Consider the following 9,643-nt stretch of genomic DNA (forward strand, 5'->3'; position numbering starts at 1 on the left):
CCACCACCATCACCACCACCACCATCACCACCACCACCATCACCACCACCACCACCATCACCACCACCACCATCACCACCATCATCACTCTACCATCGCCACCACCACTGCCACCACCACCACCACCATTATTACCACCGCCACTGGACCAATTCAACTTTCCTGGCTCAAAAGTCAGGGAGCTCAAATTTCAGGCAACAACTTTCCGGCCAAAAATGGCCCCAAATCTTTCTCACTGCTTTGATGCCTAACACACTAAATCCCCCTGCTCAGTTAATTCAGATACTACAAGATGTGTCATCTCAACCACAAAAAATTGACCTAGACATGAAAAATATTTCACCCTCAAAACAAAACCGAAACCGAAACAACCAACCAAACAAACAAAACCCTGAAATCCAAGGCAATCTAGTCAAGGATACAAATTTTAGCTGCAAGCAAAATCATTTATAAGAAAAAAAGAAACCTCCTGGCTGAATATCACCAGGGAAAACTTTTACAGACCCCTTCCCCAGGGCGGGTGTGGGGGAGGGGACATGCTCCTTCTTGGGAGGCAAAAAGAACAGAACAAAGGTCTTCTTTCTTTAAGTCTATGGGAGTCGCGCTTACAAATAATAAATGAAGTGAGGTTGTATGACTCAATAAAGGCTTCTAGAGTACAGCCATGCCACCCTGAACAAGCCCAATCCCAACTGATCTTGGAAGTGAGGCAGGGTCGGGCCTGGTTAGTAGTTGGATGGGAGACCACCTAGGAAGACCAGGTGCTGTAGGCGTAAAAAAATAAAAAATAAGGGATCGTAAGCTGACAAGGTCCTTGCAATCTGTGAGGTCACCCAAAGGTTGCCTTGCCTGAATAAAATAAATAAATAAATAAATAAACAAACAAACAAATGAATGAATGAATGAATGAATAAATAAACAAATAATAAAGGCTTCTAATAGTTATTTTGCAAATAATCACTGAGGCTTTTTAAAAAATTTCTTTACAACACTTTAAATACATAAAAAGCAGGAATTGCTCAGGCTTCTAATAGTTATTTTGCAAATAATCGCTGAGGCTTTTTAAAAAATTTCTTTACAACAACACTTTAAATACATAAAAAGCAGGAATTGCTCAAAATGAACATTCCTGAGAGATCCTCATCTTTCAGCCAACACTGAACACAGACCGACACTGGACACAGGTATTTTTTTCTTTGCTGTGGGGATGGATCTCATTTCTAATAAGGCTCCTTATCAATTACTGTCTAGATGGAATTCAACCTCTGTGCTCGTAGTCACACGAGCAAAGCTAAATGAAAAACACATCTTCTGGGAGGGGGTGCTAACAAAATCAATCCCCCGGCAGGGGAGTGAACGCTTGTCTCCGCTTCTGCATTGAAATGCACATTTGCATGCTAATTACCCAGAAAGTTCCTCCAGTTCACGGAGGTGAGACAGAAATGCTAGGTCCGAATTCTAGGAGCCTGGTGATTTGCTGCCCAAGTGGTAGAACTGGAACTGAGAACGGTTGAGGCGGAAGAAATTGGAATACAATTTATTTTTAAAGTCATCTCTCAAATCCACTTTCACTGAGTCAGTCATGTCCAGATTAAGCAGACATGGGTGTCTGGGTGTCATTTATGAATGAAGGAGGACTTTTCACTCAGGTTCCGGAGTCTTTGCACCTGAACGCAGAAAAGAAAAACTTCAAGACAATTTCGAAGAACCCCTTGATCACAACTCCAAAAGTTCTGTCCGATGACTGAAAACATATTGTTTTCTAGTAGGGCTATAATAAAAAAAAAATATTTTCTGACGGAATGAAATCAAGCTACATCTATTCAGCAAAGTCAGTCTGTGAATACAATTTGAAAACTGCTTTCTTCCACTGAAAGCAAGACAAAGATGAGGAACCTACTTTTACTCATGCATATCAACAGAAAGCATAAAGCTCTTTGGTTTTCTTAATTTTATCTATATTTGATGGTGAGTGGGCAACATTGTTTTTCCCTTTTCCCCTTTTTCAGAAGATACCGTTTCTTTTTTTGTGCCATTTTTCTGGGTTCCTCCCAGAAGGTTTTGCAAATCTGCGAAAACCAGATGGAAGTGGATTTTCCCAATTGTTTCTTAGGCTTCGGTGGCGTTTTGTGCTCTTCTTTTTTCATTTGTGCCAACTGTCTTCTGTTCTAAATGTTCTCTCTCACACCTGTGGTCCCAGTGGTTCTGTGCATCCCAGAGCCATGTTCCATGCAAGTCAGAAACTCTGGGAAGGTAGGGCCAGGGTACCAGGGTACCTGTCATCCTCGCCGAGTCTAAACCAGCTCTTCCCAAGTCTCTGCGGCCAGAGGCCTGGATGGAGGGCACAGGTAATAACAGATGCCCATTTAATTGTGCTCCAAATCCAAAATCTCACTCTCAAAATTATTTCCACTTTCAAAATTCTTAATGAAAAGTGGATGAGGTTCCCTCTCTGGCTTCAGTATCCTCATGGGTAAAATAGACATCATATCGCCTTTCCCATTGCCTCATATTCATGGAATGATATAAATGCCATGAAAGGCCTTTGGAAAATGTGGTCAATTGAATAGATGGGGGCACCTACTTCTCCCGCTCTGCCTATTTCTGCCTCAGATTCGTTCTCTTAGGTTCCAACCCTGCAACTCTATCCTGGCCCTGTGATCAATCTTTGCCAACGGAGGGGTGTAACTGTATGTGATCAAAAAGGAACAGAGACTGACATTACAGCTCCGCTTCTGCTCTCTGTCATTTCCCATGATCATTCTGCAACCTAGAACCCGGGACTGGTTCCTTGCTTGTACGTTTCATAATGGGCATGATGTCACGGGCTGATGCGAGGGGTGGCACAGGAGGTAACTGGAGGATCCGTCGGAACTTTGTCTAGTTACTCCCTTTGACAAGATGAGTAACTAGTCATATGCCATTTGGAAACATGAAAAGAAAGCTACCTCGCATCTCCCCGCCCCAGCCCCAGCCTTCACCTCCTCTTCCTTCATGCTCTCGTCATTCAACTCACCTTCCATCCCTGGCTGCTCATCCTTCTGTCCCTCAGCTCACTCCCCAGAGCCACTCACCTCGTTCAGCTTTCGGCCGGACCAGTTTCCCTTCTCTGGCTAGCACAGGTCACTCCCACTACCCTCCCTTAAAGATCTCCCTGACCAGCTCTTCCTCTGTTCCCCCTAGTCATCCTCTTCATCTTGCTCCGCCTTCCTGTCACCCCTCTCCCTACGCCCCTAAGCCTCCTCCGAGGTCCCCTTTCTAGTCCTTTGGATCCTGGTCCTTGCCAACACCCCAGCCATCCCGACCAGACCTGATGATTCACAAATATCATCCTGGAGAGATGGTTTCCCCACTCGTGGCACAGTCTGATGCAGTTCAGAATTTCCGGGACTGTGGATTGCCAGGGACCTGACCTGGTGAACAGAGGAAATTGGTGGTGATGGAACGACCAGCATTCATTCAGCTTGGAGGTCGCCAGAGACACCTTTAACATGTTCCTTTTTCTAGAGACTCCGATTCTTTCCTCTCCCGCCTGGTCAGCCGGCCTGCAGAGGCTTCCACCTTTGTAACTCGCTGCTGCATGGAACTTGGCCTGTGGCCACAGAGCAAACAGCAGGACCGGTCACAGAGAAGATAGAGAAGAGTGAAGAGTGGAACGCCTGTAATCCAGTCTCCGGGAGGATTAACACGAAAAGCCATCGAGGCCTGGAGGATTTCATCCTGCCGTGTCTGCAGTGCACAGTTCACACAATCGCCAGAAAGCCCACGTCTCGGCACGATAACCGAGAGGAACCTGCAGATGACAGGTTTCTGGATCTGATTCACCATGATGCCCAGGGACCACGGATGAAACACCCAGAGACACAGACCGAAAACCGAGAAATTGGATGGAACTCAGATCCCTTGTCCATCTAAATATTTTGTGGGGGATGTGAAGATGGAGACACTGCTCGTCGGCTGTCTGGAAAGTTCCTTTATTGCCTTGAAAGCGCCAGGATCGCGCACCCCCTGTATCTCCACATGTCCTGCTCCATTAAGAGACTTCTGCTCCCAACTCCCTGCCAGGGACCCGACCTCCTCGCGCATTTGTACAACTCCAGTCTGAGGTGTGCGGTTCTGCCGCAGAGGTACCGCATGCAGATGGGGATACACGGCTCAAGTAAAGGCCTGGATCCCATGGATGCAAAGTGTACATGTGGAATTGCCGCATCTTTGAACGGCAGGCTCACCACACCGTGACAGGAAGGACGAGTGTGGCTGCCTTGGCCAGTGCTGCCCTGCTCAAACCCTCCTGGACCTTGCAGATAACTGACCGCGTGGCTCCCAGATCAGTCATCACTATGAAGTTGCAAAGGGACTGCAAATACACCATGCCTATTCATTGTTATAAACTGGGGACAATGCCATCAGATGGTGCTGGTGGCATAATAAAAAAGTAAGTATACTCCCAAACCATTATATCCGGGTGTTTTGCAAACACTAAAGGTCAACCCAGAAGGCGATGACCTCAGGTTGAATCACTTCAGGGTCTACAAAGACATCACTTGGTATAAGGCTAAAATGCAGAGCTTGGGAGAAGCAGTGGTGTCAACCATCTTTGATGCCCAAAGGGTGTGCTGCCAAGATCAAAAAAGTTACTTTAAAGCCTAAATTAAAAAAGCTATAAAATAAAAGAAATAAAAGTAACTAAAAGAGTGGATTAGGGCCCAAGAAAACATGTTCACCTTTTTCAATTGCTCTATAGACAGTATTGTTGAACTTCCAGAACCAGAGATCGTAAACATGCATGGGGGTGGAGAGGTACTAAAGAGGGCAGGGCATAGAAGCCAGCAGTGTAGACAATGCAATATGTATCTACACAGTGATATTTACTTAGTACATTCTGAATACTAGTCAATAATACGAAAGGTTATTAAAACTTTTTTCCTGTGCAAAAAATGACAGATCTGTGAGCAAAGCAAGAAACATTCTAGTAGTTATCTTTTCAGAGTAAACATTGTGTCACGGCCGCTATTTTTTACGGAAGCACAGGAGTCAGCCTAGTCCAGGTGGTTGACTCAGCTGTGGTTTCATTCCATATCATGTAATCCGAGATTCCAAGCTCCCCTGCAAATATGAGTGCCCACCACGTGGGTGATCTGAGGATTGTGCCTTATTAACCAAAGTAGAATTCCGCTACTCCCCACTCCTCTCCTCCATCGTTTATTTGTAAAACAACTATGAAGAACTAATTATCCCATAGTCTAATCTAAAAAGGATTAGACTATCCTAGAAAATAGGCTATTTCCCCTCGCTAACAAAGATTCTTTCCTTGACCAAGCTTTGGACAGGCTCCTCTGAGCCTTCTTTTTCACCAGGCCTCATCCTTGGACCTTGGCCTTGGCCTGCCTGGTCTAGTTGTAGCAAAAATCCTAAATTTAGTGAGAATCTCTTCCACCACTGATATCTAATCACCCTTAAAACTGGATCAAATTCCTTATCCTCTATCTTTGATTTCTGGTCACTCCAGCCCATTAAGTGGGTTTAACAAGGATGTCCTACCCTTGATGTCTTCACTTAGTGATTTTTCTATCCATTGACCCCCTCGTTCTGCTCCTTAGCTAAAAATCCCCAGCTGTCTTTACAGTATTTGGAGTTAAGCCCAATCTCTCTCCCTTATTGCAATAGTCCTGAATAAATTTTCATTCTCAAATGTCAGAATATTTTTTTCCTAGCACTACCCAAATAATCTACCACTTAAAAGCTTATTTAGAGCTCACTGAGCTATGTGAATTATCCATCGATATTTTGTTTTCTCTTTTTCAGAAAGAACTTTATTATCTTCCTTATTGCAGATGTAAGATTGTCAAAGATGGAAATGACAAGACATAATATGTTTAAAGCAGCCAGAGGATCTCAGAGAAAATGAATGTTTCAAATTTAAAGTTAATAAAACGAAAATTGTTGCCCAGTTAGATTCAATAATATGATAACGGTAGAGTTTCAGAGGTTGAAGAATTCCTAGAGGCTATCTTGTTCAAACTTCTTATTTTATAGCAGGGAAAACTGAGGCTCAGGGAAGCAGAGTGATTTGCCCAAGGTTTTTAATAAGTTCCTGGCACTGCTGATTCTGAGTACAGGAGAAGTTGTCTTTCCACTTCATAGGGAGCTGTGAAACTGAACCAACTAGTTCCTCAAAAGCGAAGAAAGTGTCTTCTTTTTTCGTGGACTCCACCAGAGTTTGTGCCCTTCCTCTGATCCCTCCCTCAGGAACCAGCACAGTCCTGGGTGCCATCAAAGTGTCTAGTAAATCCTGGGTGAAGAAGTGAGTGCTGGGGTCAAGTGCAAGGGTCGAGTTCTCCTCTGAGCACTAAAGGGGCCCATTTTTTTCACCAACGAAGTAAAAGGGCTGGGTCAGAGAGCACACACTCCCACAAGTGCTTTCTGGTTTACTAAACACTGTCCTGTTGGGATCCACATGATGGTTACAGAGACCTGGGAAATAGAGCAAATGCCTCTCATCCCCATCCACATCTAAGAGAAGTGAGTCTCTCAGAGAAGCTGTCACCTGTCCTGTGTTTGCGTAACTACTGGGTGCCAGGATCATGACAGGAATCTAGAGACAGCCCCTGACTCCAAACCATTCGCTTCTTCCTCAATTCCATGCTGCTGCCACTCCAGATGATTTCTAAGGTCTTCCACAGTCAGAGACAGAAAACAAAAGAGGCTGAGGGACAGGAGAAAAAGAAAGAGGGAAAGAAAAGGAAGTCAAATCTACAGCTTTGTACGCATGCATAACTTTCTCTATCTCCTTACTAAGATGATTCATCATAAACCCTCTTTATTTCATCAATAGCACAGTTGAAAAGAAAATAATTTATAGTGATCATAGTTAGACTCATAGTATTGTGTCCCAGAGGAGTTTGAATAATCCAGAAATCATGACAGACTAGTGGCCTTGAATAACGACCCCAGTGACTGGCGCCCTCTCCTGGGCGGAATCACATGGGAAGTGTCTCGTCCTGGAGACTAGCTCCTCCTCCTTGCAGCCTCATAGGAATTCTCCACTAATCCAGCCAAATCAGAAACAGGCTGCTCTGAGGGACCATTCTTAACACAGGGAGAGAGCAATTTCTCTCTGCCTGCAGTGTGTATAGCATGAACAACACAGCATAAGGCAGCTCTTAAATTACTTATATTTTCCCTTTTTATGACGCCATTGCAAATTAGCTTTTTTTTTTTTTTTTTGCATTTGTAATGAGAAGCTAGAACAGATGGGGAGGCCATAGTTCAGGGAGATACATTTGTAGATGTGCAGTCGCTTGCTCAGTATCTCCTTGCTGTAAGTCACCCGAATGCTTCCCAGGAAGCTCAGGCGCCAGGACCTAGGCCTCACCCATACCCATGACCTTCTTTCCCATTTGGGGAGACTCGTGCTTGCCAATTAGAACTCCTTCCCAATTACCGAGGGGAAGCCTCATAAGTAGAAGCTACATTTCTTGCAAGTCCCTTCAGCCCTCAATTTTATTTGGAAAAAAATCACAAGAACTCTGTCCATCACACATGAACCATGGGCATGCGTGTCCAAGTCATTAGCATTTTCAACAAGAGCAGGTCATAAGTCTAGAAGCACACTGCGCAGAGAAGTAAGGATCGCTGATCATCCACATTTCATTTTGCCTGGAAAACAAATTTCCAGGGATGTAATGGCAAATGGATCCTGAGTACTGAGCATGGTGTCTGCCACAGGGAGGTGCTTAATGAATACTTAGAGATGGGATGGATGCTCGGCTGGCAAGATAAAATGCGTAGGAGCCAAAAGGTAATTTTGTTGTATGAGATTCTTTCTGGAAAATCCAGTCAGCTCAGGATTCTTCCATTTTTGGCCGAGCCCGTGGGCCTGAGAGCTGCCTCCTGAGCTGGGACCCCCGCAGGGGCGCACTGTCCTGGAAAGGCGCCGGCTCCCGCTGCCCCCAGCTGGGCTGGACGATGGAGCATCTCTCTGCTTTCCCAGGGTATCACCTCTGCTTTGAGGGCATGCCCAGCTGCAGCCAAGAAATTGGAAGGCCTCGGAAAATGAAAAGTAAACTTTCCAAAAGGCTCAGCTTCTTTCCCAGCCCCGCAGGAAGCGGTTTACGTGTCGGGTATTGAATAGCAGTTTGGGCCCAGTTAACACATTCTATCCCACCACAAATCACCCCGTTGCATTCTCGGATGACATTGGCCAAATAAACTCTGGGATTGCAAGGGGCTGCCTCTCGCTGAAATGCAAAACGAAGGTGGAGAAACGGGATACGGGACGCGGGCCTGAGAATCAGGAACTGATCCGAAATCCACTCGGAGTCTCGCTCCTGTTCTCCGTGCCGTGAAAATACAATTTTGGTTACATAGCATATGGATAATACCACATGGCCCTCCCTAACAGTCGTCCTCGTCCAACTAAACCAGCTCGCAAGGACTTGCTGACAGCCAACAGCTGAAGAAAGACGTTTTCACTGGTAGTGGCGAACAGATGTTTGTGTGCTGAAGTCTCAGACGGGTTATGGCATTTCAGGCTCTCTTTGCAAACTAAAACCAAACATTTGTTACCACTTGAAGAAAACAGAGAAATGATATTATACAAAATGAGGCTCTAAGAAAGAATAAACCCCTCTCAGGAAATGGTTTAAACTTCTTAAGAGCACGTGCCACAATGCCCAGAGAAGCAAGGAAACCACTCGGTAGAGCCACTGTCATGTGATATTTCTTCTTGGGGGGACCCAGCTGGATGTGGCAGATTGCCTCCCACCCAACCTCTCCCCAAGATGGCATCTGGGTGGTCACAGGTCTGCAGCGCCACTGGGCCCTGTGAGAGGACCACTGATGGACAACTGTGGGCATCTGGCTTTTCTTTTTAAGGAGGGAGGGAATATTATGTGGGCACCACGGCCCCAGACATCTGTCTCTGGCCACCAACTCAGTGCGTTCTCTGGCTTCTCTGCTCTAACCCCAGGCTTTGTCAGTCCATTGACCCCTTCAGTCTCTCTTGCTGGAGCATGCAATGAATTCTAGATCCGCACTCCCTCACACACACACACACACACACACACACACACACACACTCACTCTATAAAGACTGGAGAGAGCCAGGCAGGAGTGCCAAGTGCCATGGCCACTGGCCCAGACATCTCTCTCTGCCAGAGCTTTATGATAACTCACTGGCATGGTGCTGAGCAAAATACAGGTGTTTCCTGGAGGTTCACAGCCTTCTCCTTGCTGTACCTAGGAAAATGGGCCACTGGTTCTTGATGGGGTCCTGATTTTCACCCGTGTATTTCTTGATAACCTCCTGTAACCTCCATAAATTTATCTCTTCCCCTGGAGGGATTTTAACCAGGAGGGAAGAGATAAAGTTATGGAGGTTGCAGGTTGACACGGGTGCCTGGGAGGACCCTGGGCAGACCCAGGCCCACACGGTAGCTAAGACCTTCGAGACCCTGAAGAGAGACATCTCGGTCTCCTAATTAAGCGCAAACCTGGCTTTTCCCTGTCCCCAGCCCCCGGATATCCCAACCCCCGCTTCCCCACGCCATATGGTCCACAAAACCACCATACCCCCATGTCTCTGGGGCACCCCAGTCTTACAAAAAGCAGCTTCCTTTGCTTTCATCTTTTTTTCCCCTCC

General features: G+C 45.9%; 1 pseudogene; it reads left to right on the forward strand.

The window, feature by feature from the left end:
* The first annotated feature begins 654 nt into the window (after positions 1–654).
* On the forward strand, positions 655–773 carry LOC112475647 (annotated as a pseudogene).
* The last annotated feature ends 8,870 nt before the right edge of the window (positions 774–9,643 follow it).

Source organism: Pteropus alecto, unplaced genomic scaffold, assembly GCF_000325575.1.
Source record: "Pteropus alecto unplaced genomic scaffold, ASM32557v1 scaffold11, whole genome shotgun sequence".
Taxonomy (NCBI): Eukaryota; Metazoa; Chordata; class Mammalia; order Chiroptera; family Pteropodidae; genus Pteropus; species Pteropus alecto.